The sequence below is a fragment of the Somniosus microcephalus genome, chromosome 3 (assembly GCF_052327205.1).
Source record: "Somniosus microcephalus isolate GS21.2 chromosome 3, FLI_Smic_1.0, whole genome shotgun sequence".
In the NCBI taxonomy this organism is placed as follows: Eukaryota; Metazoa; Chordata; class Chondrichthyes; order Squaliformes; family Somniosidae; genus Somniosus; species Somniosus microcephalus.
In genome coordinates, this window is record NC_140989.1 from 33,240,805 (window position 1) to 33,264,575 (window position 23,771).

General features: G+C 44.0%; 1 protein-coding gene across 6 annotated transcripts in view; it reads right to left on the reverse strand.

Moving 5' to 3' along the window:
* Positions 1-23,771, reverse strand: part of sdccag8 (SHH signaling and ciliogenesis regulator sdccag8) — a 414,689-nt gene that overhangs the window by 21,788 nt on the left and 369,130 nt on the right. The gene's annotated exons all lie outside the window — the stretch shown is intronic.

Below are 23,771 nucleotides of genomic sequence, written 5' to 3' on the forward strand. Positions count from 1 at the left end.
ACCTTTGGTTCTTCTGCCAATCCTCTGGTTCTCGACCCTTCTGCCAATGGGGACAGTTTCTCTCTATCTACTCTGTCTAGACCCCTCATGCTTTTGAATACCTTGATCAAATCTCCTCTCAACCTTCTCTGCTCTAAGAAGAACAACCCCAGCTTCTACAGTCTATCCACGTAACTGAAGTCCCTCACCCCTGGAACCATTCTTGTAAATCTTTTCTGCACCCTCTCTAAGACTTTCACATCCTTCCTAAAGTGTGGTGCCCAGAATTGGACACAATACTCCAGTTGAGGCCGAACCAGTGTTTTATAAAGGTTCATCATAACTTCCTTGCTTTTGTACTCTAGGTCTCCATTTATGAAGCCCAGGAGCCCGTATGTTTTTTAACCGCTTTCTCAACCTGCCCTGCCACCTTCAACGATTTGTGCACATATACCCCCAGGTCTCTCTGTTCATGCACCCCCTTTAGAATTGTACCCTGTAGTTTGTATTGCTTCTCCTCGTTCTTCCTACCAAAATGCATCACTCCGCACTTTTCTATACTTCCAAGTTTTGTGTCATCTGTAAATTTTGAAATCATGCCCTATACACCTTAGTCTAAGTCAATATATATCAAGAAAAGCACTGCTCCTAGTACCGACCCCTGGGGAATACCACTGTATACCTTCCTCCAGTCTGAAAAACAGCCGTTCACCACTACTCTGTTTCCTGTTACTCAGCCAATTCTGTATCCATGCTGCCACTGCCCCTTTTATTCCATGGGCTTCAACTTTGCTGGTAAGCCTATTACGTGGCACTTTATCAAAGGCCTTTTGGTAGTCCATGTTCACCACATCAACCGCATTGCCCTCATCAAGCCTCTCTGTTACCTCATCAAAAAACTCAATCAAGTTAGTTGAACACAATTTGCCAATGACAAATCCGTGCTGGCTTTCCTTAATTAATCTACACTTCTCCAAGTGACTGTTAATTTTGTCCCGGATTATCGTTTCTAAAAGCTTCCCCACTACTGAGGTTAAACTGACTGACCTGCAATTGCTGGATTTATCCTTACATCCTTTCCTGAACAAGGTTGTAACATTTGCAATTCTCCAGTCCTCTGGCACCAGCCCCGTATCCAAGGAGGATTGGAAGATTATGGCCAGTACCACCGCAATTTCCACCTTTACTTCCCTCAGCATCCGAGGATGCATCCCATGTGACTTATCTACTTTAAGTACAGCCAGCCTTTCTAGTACCTCCTCCTTATCAATTTTTATCCCATCCAGTATCTCAACTACCTCCTCTTTCACTATGACTTTGGCAGCATCTTCTTCCTTGATAAAGACAGATGCAAAGTACTAATTTAGTACCTCAGTCGTGCCCTCTGCCTCCATGTGTAGGTCTCTATTTTGGTCCCTAATCGGCCCCATCCCTTCTATTTATATGCCTATAGAATGCTTTTGGATTCTCTTTTATGTTAGCTACCAATCTATTCTCATACTCTCTCTTTGCCCCTCTTATTTCCTTTTTCACGTCCCCTCTGAACTTTCTAATAACCTCCCAGAGATGCCAGGGAACATAGGGTCTAATGAAAGGGAGGAACTGAAAGAAAGCAGTATTTGTAGGGAAATGGTGTTAGGAAAATTGATGGGACTGAAGGCTGATAAATCCCCAGGGCCTGATGGTCTACATCCCAGGGTACTTAAGGAAGTGGCCCTAGAGATAGTAGATGCATTGCTGGTCATCTTCCAGAACTCGATAGACTCTGGAACAGTACCCATGGATTGGAGGGTAGCTAATGTTACCCCACTATTCAAAAAAGGTGGTAGAGAAAAAGCGGGGAATTATAGACCGGTAAGCCTGAGATCGGTAGTGGGGAAAATGCTAGAGTCTATTATAAAAGATGTAATAGCAGAGCACTTGGAAAGCAGTGACAGGATCGGACAAAGTCAACATGGATTTACAAAAGGTAAATCATGCTTGACTAATCTACTGGAATTTTTTGAGGATGTAACTGGTAAAATAGATAAGGGAGAACCAGTGGATGTGGTGTATTTGGACTTTCAGAAGGCTTTCGATAAGGTCCCACATAAGAGATTAGCATGCAAAATTAAGGCACATGGATTGGGGGCAAGGTATTGACTTGGATAGAGAACTGGTTGGCGGACAGAAAGCAAAGAGTTGGAATAAACGGGTCGTTTTCCGAGTGGCAGGCAGTGACTAGTGGGGTACCGCAAGGATCGGTCCTAGGACCCCAGCTGTTCACAATATATATTAATGATCTGGACGAGGGAATTGGATGTAATATCTCCAAATTTGCAGACGACACAAAGCTGAGTGGGAGGGTAAGCTGTGAGGAGGATGTCGTGAAACTCCAGTACGATTTGGACAGGTTGGGTGATAGGGCAGAAACATGGCAAATGCACTATAATGTGAGGTTATCCACTTTGGTGGCAAAAACAGGAAGGCAGATTATTATTTGAATGGTAATAGATTGGGAGAAGGGGAAGTGCAAAGAGACCTGGGTGTTATTGTGCACCAGTCGCTGAAGGTAAGCATGCAGGTGCAGCAGGCGGTTAAGAAGGCAAATGGTATGTTGGCCTTCGTAGCAAGAGGGTTCGAGTACAGGAACAAGGATGTCTTGCTACAGTTGTACAGGGCCTTGGTGAGACCGCACCTTGAGTATTGTGTGCAGTTTTGGTCGCCTTACCTGAGGAAGGACGTTCTTGCCATGGAGGGAATGCAGCGAAGATTCACCAGGCTGATACCTGGGATGGCAGGAATGACGTACGAGGAGAGATTGGGTCGATTGGGCTTATACTCACTGGAGTTTAGAAGATTGAGAGGGGATCTCATCGAAACCTATAAAATTCTGTAAGGTCTGGACAGACTAGATGCAGAAAGGATGTTTCTGATGGCCGGGGAGTCCAGAACCAGGGGTCATAGTCTAAGGATAAGGGGTAAGCCATTTAGGACTGAAATGAGGAGGAATTTCTTCACCCAGAGAATGGTGAACCTGTGGAATTCTCTGCCACAGAGGGCGGTGGAGGCCAGTTTATTAAATATATTCAAGAAAGAGTTGGATATATTTCTTAAGGCTAAAGGGATCAAGGGATATGGGGAGAAGGCAGGGACAGGGTACTGAATTTGGATGATCAGCCATGATCTCATTGAATGGCGGAGCAGGCTCGAGGGGCCGAATGGCCTACTCCTGCTCCTATCCTCTGTGTTTCTATAAGCTGGTTCTCACTTGTATTCTCAACCTGACATCTGTCATACCCCCACTTTTTCTGCTTCACCTTACTCTCTATCTCTTTCGTCATCCAGGGAGCTCTGGTTTTAATTGCCCTACCTTTCCCCCTCGTGGGAATGTACCTCGAATGTACCCGAACCATCTCCTCTTTAAAGGCAGCCCATTGTTCGATTACAGTTTTGCCTGTCAATCTTTGATTCCAATTTACCCGGGCCAGATCCATTCTCAACCCAATGAAATTGGCTTTCCTCCATTTAAGTATTTTTACTCTAGATTGCTCTCTGTCCTTTTCCATAGCTAGTTTAAACCTTATGATACTGTGATCACTGTTCGCTAAATGTTCCCGTACTGACACTTGCTCTACTTGACCCACTGCATTCCCCAGAACCAGATCCAGCAATGCCTCCTTCCTCGTTGGGCCGGAAATGTACTGACCAAGAAAGTTCTCCTGAACACTTCAGAAATTCTTCCCCCTCTCTGCCCTTTACACTATTACTATCCCAGTCTCTATTAGGATAGTTGAAGTCCCCCATTAACACTACTTTATAGTTCTTGCACCTCTCTGTAATTTTAAAACCTTCCTTAAGTGCACCTTTTTGACCAAGCTTTTGGTCACCCCTCCTAATATCTCCTTCCTTGCTCAGCATCCATTATTGTTTGATTATGTCTCGGTGAAGTGCCTTGGGAAGTTTTCCTACATTAACCTTGCTATATAAGTGGAAGATTTTGTTGTTTTAATTTCAATTTACTAAAACCACTTCCATTTAAACTGAATTCTAATACAGATGTAGGAACTGAGAGTAGAATTTCATCCAGGAATAATATTTGACTGACATCCTGTATGAGTCTATTGTTTATTCAGTGGACTAGCTACAGAAGTGGGAACCTTGGCCAGCTTCCCTTCCCTAAAGCCAGTTGTACTGCTTCTACCACTACTGCAGCAAGATCAGCTAAATTAGCACAGACCCGACAGCAAAACAAGGGCCTCAGCTATTCACTTTCTAAACTCGCTGAGGCATCAGAGGAACCCTAATTGTGAGACCCCCATGTGGCTGAATAGCCTGTTAGCGCTCACTATCCAGACTCCCCAAGGTGGACGTAAAAGATCCCATGGCACTATTTTGAAGAAGAGCAGGGGAGTTATCCCCGGTGTCCTGGCCAATATTTATCCCTCAATCAACACCACTTTTTAAAAAAAAACAGATTATCTGGTCATTATCATATTGCTGTTTGTGGGAGCTTGCTGTGTGCAATTTTGGCTGCCGCGTTTCCCACATTACAACAGTGACTCCACTTCAAAAGTGCTTGATAAGTACTGTAAAGCGCTTTGAGACGTCCGGTGGTCGTGAAAGGCGCAAGTCTTTCTTTCTTTCTTCATAAAGGTAAACTGAGTTGAAAAAGAGGTAAAGGATGTAACAGTTAAAGCCTCGTGCTGTGGTATTTGCTGTGTTCACATCCCTGCTGGACGGAGACTCCATATCTCTCCAAACAAGCATTTCATAGATACATAGAAAATAGGAGCAGGAGTAGGCCATTCGGCCCTTCGAGCCTGACCCGCCATTCAATGAGATCATGGCTGATCATCCAAATTCGGTACCCGGTCCCTGCCTTCTCCCCATATCCCTTGATCCCTTTAGTCTTAAGAAATATATCCAACTCTTTCTTGAATATACTTAATGAACTGGCCTCCACCGCCCTCTGTGGCAGAGAATTCCACAGGTTCACCACTCTCTGGGTGAAGAAATTCCTCCTTTCAGTCCTAAATGGCTTACCCCTTATCCTTAGACTATGACCCCTGGTTCTGGACTCCCCGGCCATCAGAAACATCCTTCCTGCATCTAGTCTGTCCAGGCCTGACAGAATTTTATAGGTTTCAATGAGATCTCCTCTCAATCTTCTAAACTCCAGTGAGTATAAGCCCAATCGACCCAATCTCTCCTCATACGTCATTCCTGCCATCCCAGGTATCAGCCTGGTGAATCTTCGCTGCACTCCTTCCATGGCAAGAACGTCCTTCCTCAGGTAAGGCGACCAAAACTGCACACAATACTCAAGGTGTGGTCTCACCAAGGCCCTGTACAACTGTAGCAAGACAGCCTTGTTCTTGTACTCGAACCCTCTTGCTACGAAGGCCAACATACCATTTGCCTTCTTAACCGCCTGCTGCACCTGCATGCTTACCTTCAGCGACTGGTGTACAAGAACACCCAGGTCTCTTTGCACTTTCCCTTCTCCCAATCTATTACCATTCAAATAATAATCTGCCTTCCTGTTTTTACCACCAAAGTGGGTAACCTCACATTTATCCACATTATAGTGCATTTGCCATTTTCTGCCCAATCACCCAACCTGTCCAAATCGTGCTGGAGTTTCACGACATCCTCCTCACAGCATACCCTCCCCCCCAGCTTTGTGTCGTCTGCAAATTTGGAGATATTACATCCAATTCCCTCGTCCAGATCATTAATATATATTGTGAACAGCTGGGGTCCTAGGACCGATCCTTGCGGTACCCCACTAGTCACTGCCTGCCACTCGGAAAACGACCCGTTTATTCCAACTCTTTGCTTTCTGTCCGCCAACCAGTTCTCTATCCAAGTCAATACCTTGCCCCCAATCCCATGTGCCTTAATTTTGCACGCTAATCTCTTATGCGGGACTGAATCGAAAGCCTTCTGAAAGTCCAAATACACCACATCCACTGGTTCTCCCTTATCTATTTTACCAGTTACATCCTCAAAAAATTCCAGTAGATTAGTCAAGCATGATTTACCTTTTGTAAATCCATGTTGACTTTGTCCGATCCAGTCACTGCTTTCCAAGTGCTCTGCTATTACATCTTTTATAATGGACTCTAGCATTTTCCCCACTACCGATGTCAAGCTTACCGGTCTATAATTCCCCGCCTTTTCTCTACCACCTTTTTTGAATAGTGGGGTAACATTAGCTACCCGCCAATCCATGGGTACCGTTCCAGAGTCTATCGAGTTCTGGAAGATGACCAGCAATGCATCTACTATTTCTAGGGCCACTTCCTTAAGTACCCTGGGATGTAGATTATCAGGCCCTAGGAATTTATCGGCCTTCAGTCCCATCAATTTTCCGAACACCATTTCCCTACAAATACTGATTTCTTTCAGTTCCACCCTTTCATCAGACCCTATGTTCCCTAGCATCTCTGGGAGGTTATTTGTGTCCTCCTTTGTGAAGACAGAACCAAAATATGTATTTAGTTGGTCTGCCATTTCTTTGTTCCCCATTATAAATTCCCCCGATTCTGACTGCAAGGGACCTACGCTTGACTTCACCAATCTTTTTCTCTTCACATATCTATAAAGGCTTTTACAGTCAGTTTTTATGTTCTCTGCAAGCTTCCTCTCATATTCTATTTTCCCTTTCTTAATTAATCCCTTTGTCCTCCTTTGTTGAATCCTAAACTGCTCCCAATCCTCAGGATTATTGCTTTTTCTGGCCAATTGATATGCCCTCTCCTTGGACCTTATGCGATCCCTAATTTCCCTTGTTAGCCACGGTTGGGTCACCTTTTTTGTTTTATTTTTATGTCAAACTGGGATGAACAAATTCTGTAGTTCATCCATTCGGTCTTTGAATGTTTGCCATTGCCTATCCACCGTCAACCCTTTGAGTGCCATTCCCCAATCAATCCTACCCAACTCGCTCCTCAGACCATCATAGTTTCCTTTATTTAAATTGAGGACCCTAGTCTCTGAGTCAACTACTTCATTCTCCATCTTAATGAAGAATTCGATCATATTATGATCGCTCCGACCCAAGGGGCCTCTTACAACAAGATTGCTAATTAATCCTTTCTCGTTACATAATACCCAGTCTAAGATGGCCTGATCTCTGGTTGGTTCCTCGACATATTGGTCCAGGAAACCATCCCGTAAACACTCCAGGAATTCCTCCTCCACAGTATTGTTACTCATTTGGTTGGCCCAATCTATATGTAGATTAAAGCCACCCATGATGACTGCTGTGCCCTTATTGCACGCTTCTTTAATTTCTCTTTGAATGCCATCCCCAATCTCCGCCTTACTGTTTGGAGGTCTATAAACCACTCCCACTAACGTTTTTTTCCCCTTAGTATTTCTCAATTCTACCCATACAGATTCCACCTCATCAGAGTTAATATCCTTCATTACAATTGTGTTAATCCCTTCTTTAACCAGTAATGCTACCCCACCTCCCTTTCCTTTTTGCCTATCTTTCCTGAATATCGAATACCCCTGGATGTTGAGTTCCAAGTCCTGGCCTTCCTTGAGCCACGTTTCTGTCATCCCAACCAAATCGTATTTGTTTACTTCTATTTGCGAAGCTTATTACAAATGCTCCTTGCATTAAGACACAAAGCCTTCAGGCTTGTTTTTTTAACGCTCTTAGACCTATTAGAATTATTATTTACTGTGGCCATATTTGATTTAAACCGTTGATTTCTCTGACTGCCACTTTTGTTTTTCTCCTTCCTATCTTTTGCTTTTATCCTTGTTTCCCTTTCCTCTGTCTCCCTGCTCAGGTTCCCAACCCCCTGCCATTTTAGTTTAAACCCTCCCCCACAGCACTAGCAAACACTCCCCCTAGGACATTGGTTCCAGCCCTGCCCAGGTGCAAACCGTCCGGTTTGAACTGGTCCCACCTCCCCCAGAACCGGTTCCAATGTCCCAGGAACTTGAATCCCTCCCCCTGGCACCATTCCTCTAGCCACGTATTCATCTGATGTATCCTTCTATTTCTACTCTGACTAGCACGTGGCACTGGTAGCAATCCTGAGATTACTACCTTTGAGGTCCTGTTTTTTAATTTATCTCCTAACTCCCTATACTCCGCTTTTAGGACCTCATCCCGCTTTTTACCTATATCGTTGGTGCCTATATGCACCACGACAACTGGCTCTTCACCCTCCCCTTCCAAGATGTTCTGGAGTCGCTCGGAGACATCCTTAACCCTTGCACCAGGGAGGCAACACACCAACCTGGAATCTCGTTTGCGGCCGCAGAAACGCCTATCTATTCCCCTTACAATTGAATCCCCTATTACTATAGCTCTACCCCTCTTTTTCCTCCCATTCTGTGCAGCAGAGCCACCCCTGGTGCCAGGAAGTTGGCTGCTGCTGCCTTCCTCTGATAAGCCATCCCCCCCAACAGTACTCAAAGTGGTGTATCTGTTGGAGAGGGGGATGGCCACAGGGGACCCCTGCACTACCTGCCTGCGCCTAGTACTCTGCCTGTTGGTCACCTGTTCCCTTTCTTCCTGTCCAACCTCTACATGCGGTGTGTCCAACTCCGTAAACGTGCTATTCACGTTGTCCTGAGCATCGTGAACGCTCCAGTATGTGTCCAATCGCAGCTCCAGCGCTGCAATGCGGTCTGTCAGTAGCTGCAGCTGGATGCACTTCCTGCACATGTAGTTGTCAGGGACACAGGAAGTGTCCCTGAGTTCCCACATATCGCAGGAGGAGCAGATCACGGGGCCCGGCTGTCCTGCCATGACATACCCTTTAATTAATTGAATTTAAATTAAATCAGTCAATCCCACTAATTACACTACAGTTAACTGGTTTACCAACAGTCCCTGCTACACCAGAGAGACCTTAGAAACTATAAACCAGAGTTAAAGTTTAAAAAAAGAGATATACTCACCAACCAAATGAGTTTCAAGCACTCATTTTTTTAAATCAGGGGGTTAAAAATAACTGCTTCAAACATAATTACCAAATGAAATTAATTTGTTTAGCAACAAAGGCAGAGGAATGTGTGTTATTCCCTTCCGATATTGATGTAATATTTGGCCACAGCAAAAACAGGAAGGTGTGTGTATGTATATCTTAAAGATTATTAACACGGGTCAGACACGTTCTATTTAATTATGTGAAGCTTTACTATTAAGTAAATTGCAACTGAATGATTATGGGCTTAAAACATACTGTTTAAAATATGTAGCAATTACGCAGGGAAGGAGGATAAAAAAGCCTTTGACACTTTAGATTTTTTTGATAAAAGATCTTTCAATCATTTTTTTTTAACAACGAAAGCCAGAAATATATGCAATCAAGTCCTCTGGCAATTATCACGTGCCTTCTACAAAAGGAAATAACAGACACACTTTTGATGCCGTGCCCTCCCAGAATTGCTGTTAATGCTAAAATCAACAGAGCACAAACAAAATGGGAAAAAATGTCAAAAAAATGTGTATCCATTTTATTTTTCCCTTTTCTTTTTATGTCGCTTTCATCATTATCTAGGCTCCCTTAATCGTCCAATGGTTAAAGGCACTGCCCAGGACATTACTTCGGCTGTTTTTTAAATTCATTCAAGGAATGTGGGCGTCGCAGGCAAGGCCAGCATTTATTGCCCATCCCGAATTGCCTTCGAGAAGGTGGTGGTGAGCCAGTCAGAGGGCAGTTAAGAGTCAACCACATTGCTGTGGGACTGGAGTCACATATAGGCCAGACCAGGTAAGGACAGCAGGTTTCCTTCCCTAAAGGACGTTAGTGAACCAGATGGGTTTTTACGACAGTTTCATGGTCACCACTAGCTCTTTTTAAAATTCCAGTTAAATTCCCCAGCTGCCATGGTGGGATTTGAACTCATTGTCTCCAGATCATTCATCCAGGCCTCTGGATCACTAGTCCAGTATCATAACCACTATGCCACCGTACCCCATTGTTCTGGCTGGAACAGCAGCTGAGCTGCTACAGTCCCTTTCAGAACGTATAAAAACAAATCAGCCAGAGTTACTACTTCTGATAGCTATCCAGTGACCCCTGCTGGAAAGTGTGTGTCAGGTTTAAGGACAGAATTGCTCTTGGTTGTGATTGACGCTCACATGACGAATGATAATTTGAGTGCGGTACTGGAAGGCTGCTGGCCTATGGAGACAGCATCTTTGCAAAAGAGAAATACAATTTCTTAGCCAGGCTTAGTGACTTATTCCTCGGCCAGTAATTGAGGTATTAATGAGACAGATGCACCAGACTCTTCACACTCGTATCTTCCCTCATTGTAAGGAAGTGCCAAGCCACTGCTTGACTTTTTCTCTGATATGGTAATCAGGCCTGTGCACTGCCATCCGATGCCTGTCTGTGGGGATAAGTAATGCATGGTGCTGCTGTTTTTAAATTCTATTACATTCATTAATATAGTGCAGCAATTTAGTTTGCATTAATATAAATAAGTTGTGTGGTTAACATTTAGGGCAATTCTGTCACAGCATTCTTCGTTACCACTTCTTCAGCCCTGTGGTTATCTGTGCACAACTCCTTGGCGACACCAGTTAGCATCTTATTTTCCGGAGTTAGCAGAATTTTCTTGAGGCAAATGAGTGGGGCTCTTCAAACAACTGAATCTTGAGCACTACTAATGTGCTTTCAGCCACCCCATTTAAATCCTGCATTTATATTAGTGTTATAGTATATAAACAAAGCCCTACTAGTGCCCCCAGACCAGCTCCGGACATGGATCCCAATGGCAAACATCAACGGTACTGGAATTTGGAGGCTGCCATTTGTTCCATGTTCCTCCCGACACTGGAAGGACCACATACCAAGGGACAGCTGCAAATGCAACGGTGTATAAGTGAGCTTGCACATGCGTGGTTATTTCACAGTTGCGACTTGTGCTTTGAATTTGCTTCTCCCTGTAAATTCAGAGCACCAGCTGCCCCACCACCCTGCCACTGGAAGCTGTGCTGCGATATAAACTTGCTATGATACGCCCAAGCTTATGGCTCAAGTAAACAACAACAACAACAACGTGTATTTATCGAGCACCTTTAACGTAGAAAAATGTCCCATGGCGCTTATGGAGGGGTGAGGAAAATGGAAGCTGACTAAAAGGAAGAGGGATCACGAGGGGTGACTAAAAGCTTGGTCATAGAGGTGGGTCATGTGTCAGTGTGACAAAACCAACACATGGTTCTTCCAGCACAATTCCCTTACCAAACAAATATACCTTTGCCACATCCTTTCTTGTGAGGACGATACATCTTCACCACCTAAATTGGTGCATTTTCCATATATTTTGGTAGGAAGAACGAGGAGAGGCAATATATTCTAAAGGGTACAATCCTAAAGGGAGTGCATGAACAGAGAGACGTGGGGGTATGTGCACAAATCGTTGAAGGTGGCAGAGAAGCAGTTAAAAAAGCATAAGGGATACTGGGCTTCATAAATAGAGGCATAAAGTACAAAAGCAAGTAAGTTATAATGAACCTTTATAAAACACTGGTTCGGCCTCAACTGGAGTATTGTGTCCAATTCTGGGCACCGCACTTTAGGAAGGATGTGAAGGCCTTAGAGAGGGTGCAGAAAAGATTTATGAGAATGGTTCCAGGGATGAAGGTCTTCACTTACGTGGATAAGAACATAAGAAATAGGAGCAGGAGTAGGCCATTCGGCCCTTCGAGCCTGCTCCGCCATTCAATGAGATCATGGCTGATCTTCTGCCTCAACTCCATTCACCGGCCCTATCGCCATATCCCTTGATGCGCTTACTAGTCAGAAATCTATCCACTTCTGTTTTACCACTGCAATGTGCACAGGAATGACTGTGACTCAGCTGCAAACCTGCTGGAAGATACCTGGGAAACTGCTGTCAGAGTTACTGCACCAACAATGCAAAGGAACAACTTCAGGTTGTTTGAAGAAGGTTCTTCTATCATCGAAACATAGAAGATAGGAGCAGGAGTAGGCCATTTGGCCCTTCGAGCCTGCTCCGCCATTCAATGAGATCATGGCTGATCATCCAAATTCAGTACCCTGTCCCTGCCTTCTCCCCATATCCCTTGATCCCTTTAGCCTTAAGAAATATATCCAACTCTTTCTTGAATATATTTAATGAACTGGCCTCCACCGCCCTCTGTGGCAGAGAATTCCACAGGTTCACCACTCTCTGGGTGAAGAAATTCCTCCTCATTTCAGTCCTAAATGGCTTACACCTTATCCTTAGACTATGACCCCTGGTTCTGGACTCCCCGGCCATCCGAAACATCCTTCCTGCATCTAGTCTGTCCAGACCCGACAGAATTTTATAGGTTTCGATGAGATCCCCTCTCAATCGTCTAAACTCCAGTGAGTATAAGCCCAATTGACACAATCTCTCCTCATACGTCATTCCTGCCATCCCAGGTATCAGCCTGGTGAATCTTCGCTGCACTCCCTCCATGGCAAGAACGTCCTTCCTCAGGTAATGTGTCCAAAACTGCACACAATACTCAAGGTGCGGGCTCACCAAGGCCCTGTACAACTATAGCAAGACATCCTTGTTCCTGTACTCGAACCCTCTTGCTACGAAGGCCAACATACCATTTGCCTTCTTAACTGCCTGCTGCACCTGCATGCTTACCTTCAGCGACTGGTGCACAATAACACCCAGGCCTCTTTGCACTTCCCCTTCTCCCAATCTATTGCCATTCAAATAATAATTTGCCTTCCTGTTTTTGCCACCAAAGTGGATAACCTCACATTTATCCACATTATAGTGCATTTGCCATGTTTCTGCCCAATCACCCAACCTGTCCAAATCGTACTGGAGTTTCACGACATCCTCCTCACAGCTTACTCTTCCACCCAGCTTTGTGTCGTCTGCAAATTTGGAGAGATTACATCCAATTCCCTCGTCCAGATCATTAATATATATTGTGAACAGCTGGGGTCCTAGGACCGATCCTTGCGGTACCCCACTAGTCACTGCCTGCCACTCGGAAAACTACCAGTTTATTCCAACTCTTTGCTTTCTGTCCGCCAACCAGTTCTCTATCCAAGTCAATACCTTGCCCCCAATCCCATGTGCCTTAATTTTGCACGCTAATCTCTTATGCGGGACTGAATCGAAAGCCTTCTGAAAGTCCAAATACACCACATCCACTGGTTCTCCCTTATCTATTTTACCAGTTACATCCTCAAAAAATTCCAGTAGATTAGTCAAGCATGATTTACCTTTTGTAAATCCATGTTGACTTTGTCCGATCCTGTCACTGCTTTCCAAGTGCTCTGCTATAACATCTTTTATAATAGACTCTAGCATTTTCCCCACTACCGATGTCAGGCTTACCGGTCTATAATTCCCCACTTTTTCTGAATAGTGGGGTAACATTAGCTACCCTCCATCCATGGGTACCGTTCCAGAGTCTATCGAGTTCTGGAAGATGACCAGCAATGCATCTACTATCTCTAGGGCCACTTCCTTAAGTACCCTGGGATGTAGACCATCAGGCCCTGGGGATTTATTGACCTTCAGTCCCATCAATTTTCCTAACACCATTTCCCTACAAATACTGATTTCTTTCAGTTCATCCCTTTCATCAGACCCTATGTTCCCCAGCATCTCTGGGAGGTTATTTGTATCCTCCTTTGTGAAGACAGAACCAAAGTATGTATTTAGTTGGTCTGCCATTTCCTTGTTTCCCATTATAAATTCCCCTGATTCTGACTGTAAGGGACCTACGCTTGACTTCACCAATCTTTTTCTCTTCACATATCTATAAAAGCTTTTACAGTCAGTTTTTATGTTCCCTGAAAGCTTACTCTCATATTCTATTTTCCCTTTCTTAATTAATCCCTTTGTCCTCCTTTGTTGACTCCTAAACTGCTCCCAATCCTCAGGATTATTGCTTTTTCTAGCTAATTTATATGTCCTCTCCTTGGATCTTATGCTATCCATAATTTCCCTTGTTAGCCACGGTTGAGTCACCTTTTTTGTTTTATTTTTATGCCAAACTGGGATGAACAAATCCTGTAGCTCATCCATTCAGTCTTTGAATGTTTGCCATTGCCTATCCACCGTCAACCCTTTGAGCGACATTCCCCAATCAATCCTACCCAACTCGCTCCTCAGACCATCGTAGTTTACTTTATTTAAATTGAGGACCCTTGTCTCTGAGTCAACTCCTTCATTCTCCATCTTAATGAAGAATTCGATCATATTATGATCACTCCGACCCAAGGGGCCTCGTACAACAAGATTGCTAATTAATCCTTTCTCGTTACATAATACCCAGTCTAAGATGGCCTGATCTCTGGTTGGTTTCTCGACATATTGGTCCAGGAAACCATCCCGTAAACACTCCAGGAATTCCTCCTCCACAGTATTGTTACTAATTTGGTTGGCCCAATCTATATGTAGATTAAAGTCACCCATGATGACTGCTGTGCCCTTATTGCACGCTTCTTTAATTTCCCTTTTAATGCCATCCCCAATCTCCGCCTTACTGTTTGGAGGTCTATATACCACTCCCACTAATGTTTTTTTCCCCTTAGTATTTCTCAATTCTACCCATACAGATTCCACATCATCAGAGCTAATATCCTTCATTACAATTGTATTAATCCCTTCTTTAAACAGTAATGCTACCCCACCTCCCTTTCCTTTTTGCCTATCTTTCCTGAATATCGAATACCCCTGGATGTTGAGTTCCCAGTCTTGGCCATTCTTGAGCCACGTTTTCGTAATCCCAACCAAATCATATTCGTTTACCTCTATTTGCGCAGCCAATTCATCCACCTTATTACAAATGCTCCTCGCATTAAGACACAAAGACACAAAAATGGTGTATACAATATGTGCTCAACAATGAATGAATCCCATTTAAGAATCCTGACCAGAACCATATCTAGATAGACTTGAAATGGCAGGCTTTGCATCATTGCTGTTTCCCATCTAAACTTTAGTGAACAAATTCCAAAATATCAGGAATTAACTTTTTCATTTTGTATCACATACAGCTGCTGTGACAGTGACCACAAACATCTCAGGTTCTATCACAATATGACTTTGTTTATAAGTATGAAAAAACAATAACTACAATTTCTATAGTGCCCTTAACATAGGAAAACATCGCATGGCGCTTCACAAAGGTGGAATGGATGGCGAGCCTAAAAAAGGAGATATTAGAAGGGGTGAACAAAAGCTTGGCCAAGGAGGGGAGTTTGAAGAAGGATCTTGAAAGAGGAGAGGTTGCGGGGTTTAGGGAGGGAATTCCAGAGCGTGGGGCCTCGGCAGCTCAAGGCTTGGCCGCTTATAGAGAGAGGAAAGGAAGGGGGAAGACGCACAAGAGGCCAGAGTTAGAGGAATGGAGAGTTCGGGAAGAGGAGAGTTACAGAGGTAGGGAGGGGCAAGGCCATGCAGGGAATTATACACAAGTTTTACGTTTGAGGGGTCCAGGAGCCAGTGTAGGTCAGCAAGGACATGGGTGATAGATGAGTGGTAATTGGCGTGGGATAGGAGATGAGCAGTAGAGTTTTGGGTGTGCTGAAGTTTATGGAGCGTGGAGGATGGGAGGCCGGCCAGGAATGGATTAGAAGCGTTGAGTCTGGAGGTGGCAACAAAGACTAACACTTAGATAAAACCTCATCATAGCTCTCAGAAAAGTCTCAAAGTGCTTCGCATTCAAAGAATTACTTTGAAATATTTGGCATGTAGGCAAATGAGGCAGACATTATGCAAACAGCAAGATCCCACAATGACTGACGAGTTAATGTACTTTGGTGGTTTTTGTTGGGGGAGGAATGTTGCCCAGGACAGTGGGAGAACTACCCGTCATTCTTCAGATAGTGTCTTGGAAGCTTTAGCATTTGCTTGAATGTCCACCAGACAGGCAGGCAGGGATCAAAGCACATGTTGCATCCTAATGACAGCACTCCCAACAGTGCAGCACTCCCTCAGTACTGCACAGATGTGTCAGCCTCGATTATACACTCAAGTCCTGGAGTGCGGCTTGAAAATACAACCTTCTGATTCAAGAGGCTAGAGTGCTATCACTGAGCCAACCTGACACGTGTGTCTGACCTGAGATGGAAGCAAATTGGGATTTAATATTTCACTGCTGAGTGAGACAGTTAATAATCATAAAGACCAAGGGCACAAGGCGGTGTCAGAATAGCAGGTGCTCCTGATAGTATTTCAAATACCCCTTTGTCTAAAAGCCAACAGTTTAACCTTCTAAATGTTTTTTGTCAATTTTCAAAGATTTGAGAAATCTCTTTTCACCACCTCCGATAAATATCAGTAACACACATCTTGTTCTCACATTTTTTAGCACTCTATAGTTGCTGGACCTCATCCTCCTATATATTTTGTGATAGTAAAGCAGCACATTGGTGTCACGCCGAGCACTCAAGGGGTTAGTCGTGCTCTTCAACATCCCCTGGTTGTCAGTCACTGTCACAAACGTTACAGGTTAAAGCTATAATTTATACGGCCTTTTTTTCCTGAAGAAAACCCAGCTTAGACGCACACATAGAGATTCTGCGAGGCAGAGTTCACTGTAGGAGGCTGATTAAATTATATCAATGTCCAACAGCTAAACTAACAAATACAATAACTGCCCTCCTTTTACTGGCACACATCTTAATTAGGTTTTAATACAGAAAAGCTGATAACTACCCTTGGCCAAACAAAGCAGTGTTGTTATTGCTGAAAGCACAGCTCTGAGTTCCACCCTCTATATACAGCAGTGGCAGCCTCCCTGCTGACCCTTGTCAAAGGACCCCATCTGGTGGTTCCCATGCTAACTGAAGGCTTTAAAGTCAGGTTCCACGTAGAACAGAAGAAAAAAATGATGACAACCAAAGACATTTTTTAATTCTATAATAAACTGGGTAATAAAGTCGCAGTCACGGAACATCAGGGAGTAGGTTAATAAGGAACCCCGCCGCACTAAATAAAACACAAATCCGTCAATACCAGAGACATGCAGAGGTAGTACAGTATTTCTGGATTGATAATTACTCTTTTCTGAAATTTTTGGTGATTACTGCAGCATTCTTATTCTGAAACTTTTCAATACAAATTTCACTTCTCAACATCAGGCCCAGTCCGGAGTGAAATTCCTGGCCAACATTCCTTCCTCACTCACCAGCGCCAAAGGAAAACAGATTAAACTGGCCATTCATCTGGTTGCTGTTTGTGGGAAGTTTCTTGTTCGCAATGGCTGCTGAGTTTTCCCAGATAAGGATACTCACTGCATTTCAATTAATAAAGTAATTCACTGTGTGAAGTGCTTTGAGACATTTGATGACATGACAAGCTCATGCAAGCAAGTACTCTTATTTTTCTTCCAACTGGGAATGGATAATTCTTCACATAAACAGCACCTAAAGCAGATAAATCTGCTCATTTAGCATTTACTCCAAAGGCAGTATTTTTCCAGTTGGTCCAACTCTGATGAGACGTAATAAACTGATCAATTCCATTTACTGTAGCCTTAAGCACTTCCAAGTAAAAGCAAAAACAATTAACTGGGTAGATCAGGGTAACTAATAAGGGGTAATTCCACATTCCCAGCAGGGGAACCGTGTTCACAGGGAGGGAGTGCAGATTGGAGATTGGCTACAGTAGCCCCAATTCTTTGACCTGCACTCCCTGTGAGCATGACCTACCACTGGGGGTGCAGGAGCCCAGAATGACCCCCGTAAACACCAGGTTTTGAATAGTAGCCCCATGTACAGATTTATTCTGGAAATGATGATCAGCTTTCAGTTGAGTGAACTGGTGGGCAATCCGTCTACAAGATTCCGGAGCTGAAATGTTTCTCAAGCTTCATTTACACAGGAGGCTTTGGATTACTACATTCCCCCTGATTAAACGGCGCCAGTGCAAAACGAGTACAGAACCCACTGTTCTGGAACCTGCTCCTGCACTAGTTTTATATCCAGTATCCAGCAAGGAGATTAGAGACTGTAAAATTGGTGCAATGTAACATGAGGTAAATTGCTTTGGGGTAATTTGGTCTACAAGAGCTTTGTACTAACAGCAATTCACTTTCTAGCAACTCTGCTCTATCCTGTGGAGTAAACGGGCAGTATAGAGTTACATAGGAATATACAGGGCCGGAAGACAACCCATCTGACCAGTCCTAGAGTTATCTTTTGGAAGGAGAATACTAACTACACTATCAACGGCTTAGTAAGTAAAGAAAAACATAAGAAAAATCAAGCATGACAAATGGACAGTTGAATTTTGAATAACATCCTTCTGGACTGCACTGCTCTTAAACTCTTACATCTCTAAAGAGAGGACTGATGCAAGCCAATGGTAGAGGTGGGATAGTTACCCTTCTCCAGAAAAAAAATTAAGGAGCGTTTTCTCACGCACACAGGAACGTCTGTGAGATCAGAGTATCTGGGAGGCCTGAAGTTACTTTGAACCACTTCCCAGGGAAAAAGATAATCTGAATATTTCCTACCCAAGGAGAAAGTCCATCTCAAAACTCAGCTGCTATTGATTTTTTTTAAACTTTAGTCCTAGTTGGCACCCAAGACCAGCAAAGTTGTGGATCCCTGTTCGACATAACGAGAGGACAGACGGCAGACCCACCACACACAACAAGTGGGTCTGTTCTCATATAAAAGTTGGAAGTTGTCCTTTTCGAATGGGAGAAATTATCCAATTATTTTTGTGTTTTTAAGGAATGCTTATAAAATACTTTTAAGTTGGAAGTATTTCCACCCAGATAATTCTTGTTAAATATCACACCACTTTAGACACTTACACTGCTACCTGGAGGAAGTTACAGAGAGACAGCTGAGCTCAGAGTGTCAGTGTAAATGTTATTTAACGTGACATGGTTGCAACATTAATCATGGCATCTATGCACTCACGACTCCTGATGGTAGAGGAAACTGGAAGGCTCCAGGGTGAATGAGAGATGCACAAAGCCAGGGTTTGTAGTGCAGCCCTGGAATGTGATGGGATTTGCTTCTGTCTCAGTACAGACACAAACGGCTTTAACACCTTCCCTCCTAATTCTATTCCTTTTGATATAGCTAATGAATCGGGGACCTTGAGACTTCCAAACATTTGTGAAGGTGCACAGTTTAAATGTGTAGAATACTGAAAAACACATTCCTTCAATTACGCTCCTGTGCAATGACGTACTCATGTGTCAGTTCAAGTATCAAGATATGGGCCCTGATTCCGATTGATGTCTTGCAGTTTACATTGTGCTCGTATGCATTTTTATCTTTTTTAGGAAGGAGTACAGGTCAAATTTGTTTCAAATTTAATGTGCTACAAAATGTGGGCACAATTAGTTCCTGCAAATGCCATTTTGTTTCTCTTCTTAGGCAGTCCCTCGGAACCGAGGATGACTTGCTTCCACATTAAAAATGAGCTCGCAGGTGACTGATGAGTCCAATGCGGGACCTACAGTCTCTGTCACAGGTGGGGCAGACGGTGGTTGAAGGGGCGGGTGGGTGGGGTGCTTGGGTTGACGTGCGCTCCTTGCGCTGCCTGTGCTTGACTTCCGTTTGCTCCCGGTGAAGAGACTCGAGGTGTTCAGCGCCTTCCCGGATACTTCTCCTCCACTTTGTGCAGTCTTGGGCCAGGGATTCCCAGGTGTCGGTGGGGATGTTACACTTTTTCAAGGAGGCTTTGAGGGTGTCCTTGAAGCGTTTCCTCTGCCCACCTGGGGCTCTCTTGCCGTGCCGTAGCTCCAAGTAGAGCGCTTGTGTTGGGAGTCTCGTATCGGGCATGCGGACAATGTGACCCGTCCATCGGAGCTGATTGAGCGTGGTCAGAGCTTCGATGCTGGGGATGTTGGCCTGAGCAAGAACACTGACGTTGGTGCGCCTATCCTGCCAATTGATTTGCAGGATCTTGCGGAGGCAGCGTTGGTGGTACCTCTCCAGTGCTTTGAGGTGCCTGCTGTACATGGTCCATGTCTCTGAGGCAGGTATCACTGCTGCCCTGTAGACCATGAGCTTAGTGCCAGGTTTGAGGTCCTGGTCTTCAAACACTCTCTTCCTCAGGCGACCGAAGGCTGCACTGGCACACTGAAAGCGGTGTTGGACTTCGTCGTCGACGTCTGCCCTTGTTGACAATAGGCTCCCGAGGTATGGAAAGTGGTCCACGTTTTCCAAGGCCTTGTCGTGGATTTTGATAATAATCGGGGGGGCAGCACTGTGTGGCGGGGGCAGGTTGGTAGAGGACCTTTGTCCTACTGATGTTTAGTGTAAGGCCCATGCTCTCGTATGCTTTGGTGAAGGTGTTTACGATGGTTTGGAGTTCAACCTCCGAGTGAGCGCAGACGCAAGCATCATCTGCATACTGTAATTCGACGACAGAGGATGGGACGACCTTGGATCTGGACTGGAGGCGACGGAGGTTGAACAGTTTCCCGTTTGTTCTGTAAATTAGCTCCACTCCAGTGGGGAGCTTACTGAGGGTGAGATGGAGCATTGCAGCAAGGAAGATTGAGATTTTGTTTAGGTATATAATGTCCCCCTTTCTCCTGAAGGGACTGACTACTTCATCGATTCCATGGTCACCCTTGCCATCTAGCCCAAATGGAAATTACTCACATGTAAGCCTCGACAGTTGAGTGTTGGCAATCCTCCCAACTATGGCGGTCATTAGAGATGAGCTATATCGTCACCCATTGTCCACACACATGCATTGCCAGCAGGGATTGCTGTGCAGCAACCAGGAGTGGGAACCATGGTGATTTTACAGTCCTTAACTGTGGGGTACTGCCCTGAGATCAGAGAACTGACTGGGCATCAAACCCCAGATCTTTCTTGCTCATATGGTCCAGACCAAAACCAGAGCATGTCAGGAAGGGGCAGAAGGTATGGAGTAAAAGGTAAAGTAATAAAAAGGGCAAAAGCAGGAACTAAGTGTCACAAAACATCTTTGAAAGTTCTCTATCTGAATGCACGTAGCATTCGTAACAAAATAGATGAGTTAATGGCACAAATAACTACATATGGGTATGATCTTGTGGCCATTACAGAAACATGGCTGCAGGGTGACAATGCCTGGGAATTAAACATACCAGGTTATTTAACGATCAGGAAGGACAGGCAGGAAGGAAGGGGAGGTGGGGTGGCTATGTTAATAAAGGAAGGAATCACTGTAATACAGAGAAATGATATTGGGTCAAAAGATCAGGACAATGAAACAGTTTGGGTGGAGGTGAGGAATAATAAGGGGAAAAAAACACGAGTGGGCGTAGTCTATAGGCCTCCGAACTGTGGCAACTCTGTTGGACGGAATATCAATCAGGAAATAGTTGAGGCTTGTAATAAGGGAACATCTATAATTATGGGGGATTTTAACTATCATATTAATTGGACAAATCAAATTGGGCAGGGCTGCCTTGAGGATGAGTTCATTGAGTGTATTAGGGATGGGTTTCTTGAGCAGTATGTAACTGAACCGACCAGGGGGCAAGCAACCTTAGATCTGGTCCTGTGTAACGAGACAGGATTAATTAAAAATGTCCTAGTAAAGGATCCCCTTGGAATGAGTGACCATAACATGGTTGAATTCCATATTCAATTAGAGGGTGAGAAGGTTGGTTCTCAAACAAGCGTGCTAAGCTTGAATAAAGGAGACTATGAAGGTATGAGAGCGGAATTGAGTAGAGTGGATTGGGAAAATAGATTAAAGGGTAAGACGATACATGATCAGTGGTGTACATTTAAGGAGTTATTTTACAACTTCCAAAAAATATATATTCCACTGAGAAGAAAAGGGTGTAAAAGAAAAGACAGCCATCCGTGGCTAAGTAAAGAAATTAAGGATAGTATTCGACTAAAAACAAGGGCATATAAGGTAGCCAAATCTAGTGGGAGGATAGAGGATTGGGAAAACTTTAAAAGACAGCAAAAAATAACAAAAAGATTGATTAAGAAAGGGAAGATAGATTATGAAAGTAAATTAGCAAAAAATATAAAAACAGATAGCAAGGGTTTTTATAGTTATATAAAAAGAAAAAGGGTGGCTAAAGTAAATGTTGGTCCCTTAGAGGATGAGACCGGGAAATTAATGGTGGGAAATATGGAGATGGCAAAAACACTGAATGAATATTTTATATCAGTCTTTACAGTAGAAGACACTAAGAATATCCCAACACTGGACAAACAGGGGGCTATGGGGGGGAGGAGCTAAACACGATCAAAATCACTAAGGAAGTGGTACTCGGTAAAATAATGGGACTCAAGGCGGATAAATCACCTGGACCTGATGGCTTACATCCTAGGGTCTTGAGGGAAGTGGCGGTAGGGATTGTGGATGCATTGGTAATAATTTTCCAAAACTCCCTGGACTCGGCAATGGTCCCGGCAGACTGGAAAACTGCTAATGTAACACCCTTATTTAAAAAGGGCAGTAGACAGAAGGCTGGAAACTATAGACCGGTTAGCCTAACATCTGTGGTAGGTAAAATTTTGGAGTCCATTAAGGAGACAGTAAACAGGACATTTGGATAATCATAATTTAATAGGACAAAGTCAGCATAGTTTTATGAAGGGGAAGTCATGTTTGACAAATTTGCTGGAGTTCTTTGAGGAAGTAACATATAGGGTGGATGAAGGGGAACCAGTGGACGTAGTGTATTTAGACTTCCAAAAGGCATTTGACAAGGTGCCACACAAAAGATTATTGCTTAAGATAAAAAATCACGGGATTGGGGGTAATATTCTGGCATGGATAGAGGATTGGCTATCTAACAGAAGGCAGAGAGTTGGGATAAATGGTTCATTCTCAGACTGGCAATCAGTAACTAGTGGTGTTCCGCAGGGGTCAGTGCTGGGTCCCCAACTCTTTACAATCTATATTAACGATTTGGAGGAGGGGACCGAGTGTAACATATCAAAGTTTGCAGATGATACTAAGATGGGGGGGAAAGTAGTGAGCGAGGAGGACATAAAAAACCTTCAAGGGGACATAGACAGGCTAAGTAAGTGGGCAGAGATTTGGCAGATGGAATACAATACTGGAAAGTGTGAGGTTATGCACTTTGGCAGGAAAAATCGTAGAGCAAGTTATTATCTTAATGGCAAGAAACTGGAAAGTACTGAAGTACAAAGGGATCTGGGGGTCCTGGTGCACGAAACTCAAAAGGTTAGTATGCAGGTGCAGCAAGTGATTAAGAAGGCCAATGGAATGTTGGCTTTCATTGCTAGGGGGATAGAATATAAAAATAGGGAGGTATTGCTTCAGTTGTACAAGGTATTGGTGAGACCGCACCTGGAATACTGCGTACAGTTTTGGTGTCCATACTTAAGAAAGGACATACTTGCTCTCGAGTCAGTACAAAGAAGGTTCACTCGGTTAATCCCGGGGATGAGGGGATGGACATATGAGGAGAGGTTGAGTAGATTGGGACTCTACTCATTGGAGTTCAGAAGAATGAGAGGTGATCTTATTGAAACATATAAGATTGTGAAGGGGTTGGATCGGGTGGATGCAGAGAAGATGTTCCTGATGATGGGTGAAACTAGAACTAGGGGTATAGTCTTAGAATAAGGGGCTGCTCTTTCAAAACTGAGATGAGGAGGAACTACTTCACTCAGAGGGTGGTAGGTCCATGGAATATGCTGCCCCAAAAAGCTGTAGAAGCTACATCATTACATAAATTTAAAACAGAAATAGACAGTTTCCTAGAAGTAAAGGGAATTAAGGGTTACGGGGAGCGGGCAGGAATTTGGACATGAGTCTAGGTTCGGATCGGTCATGGCCCTGTGGGTAGCGGAGCGGGCCCAGGGGCCGTGTAGCCTGATCCTGCTCCTATTTCGTGT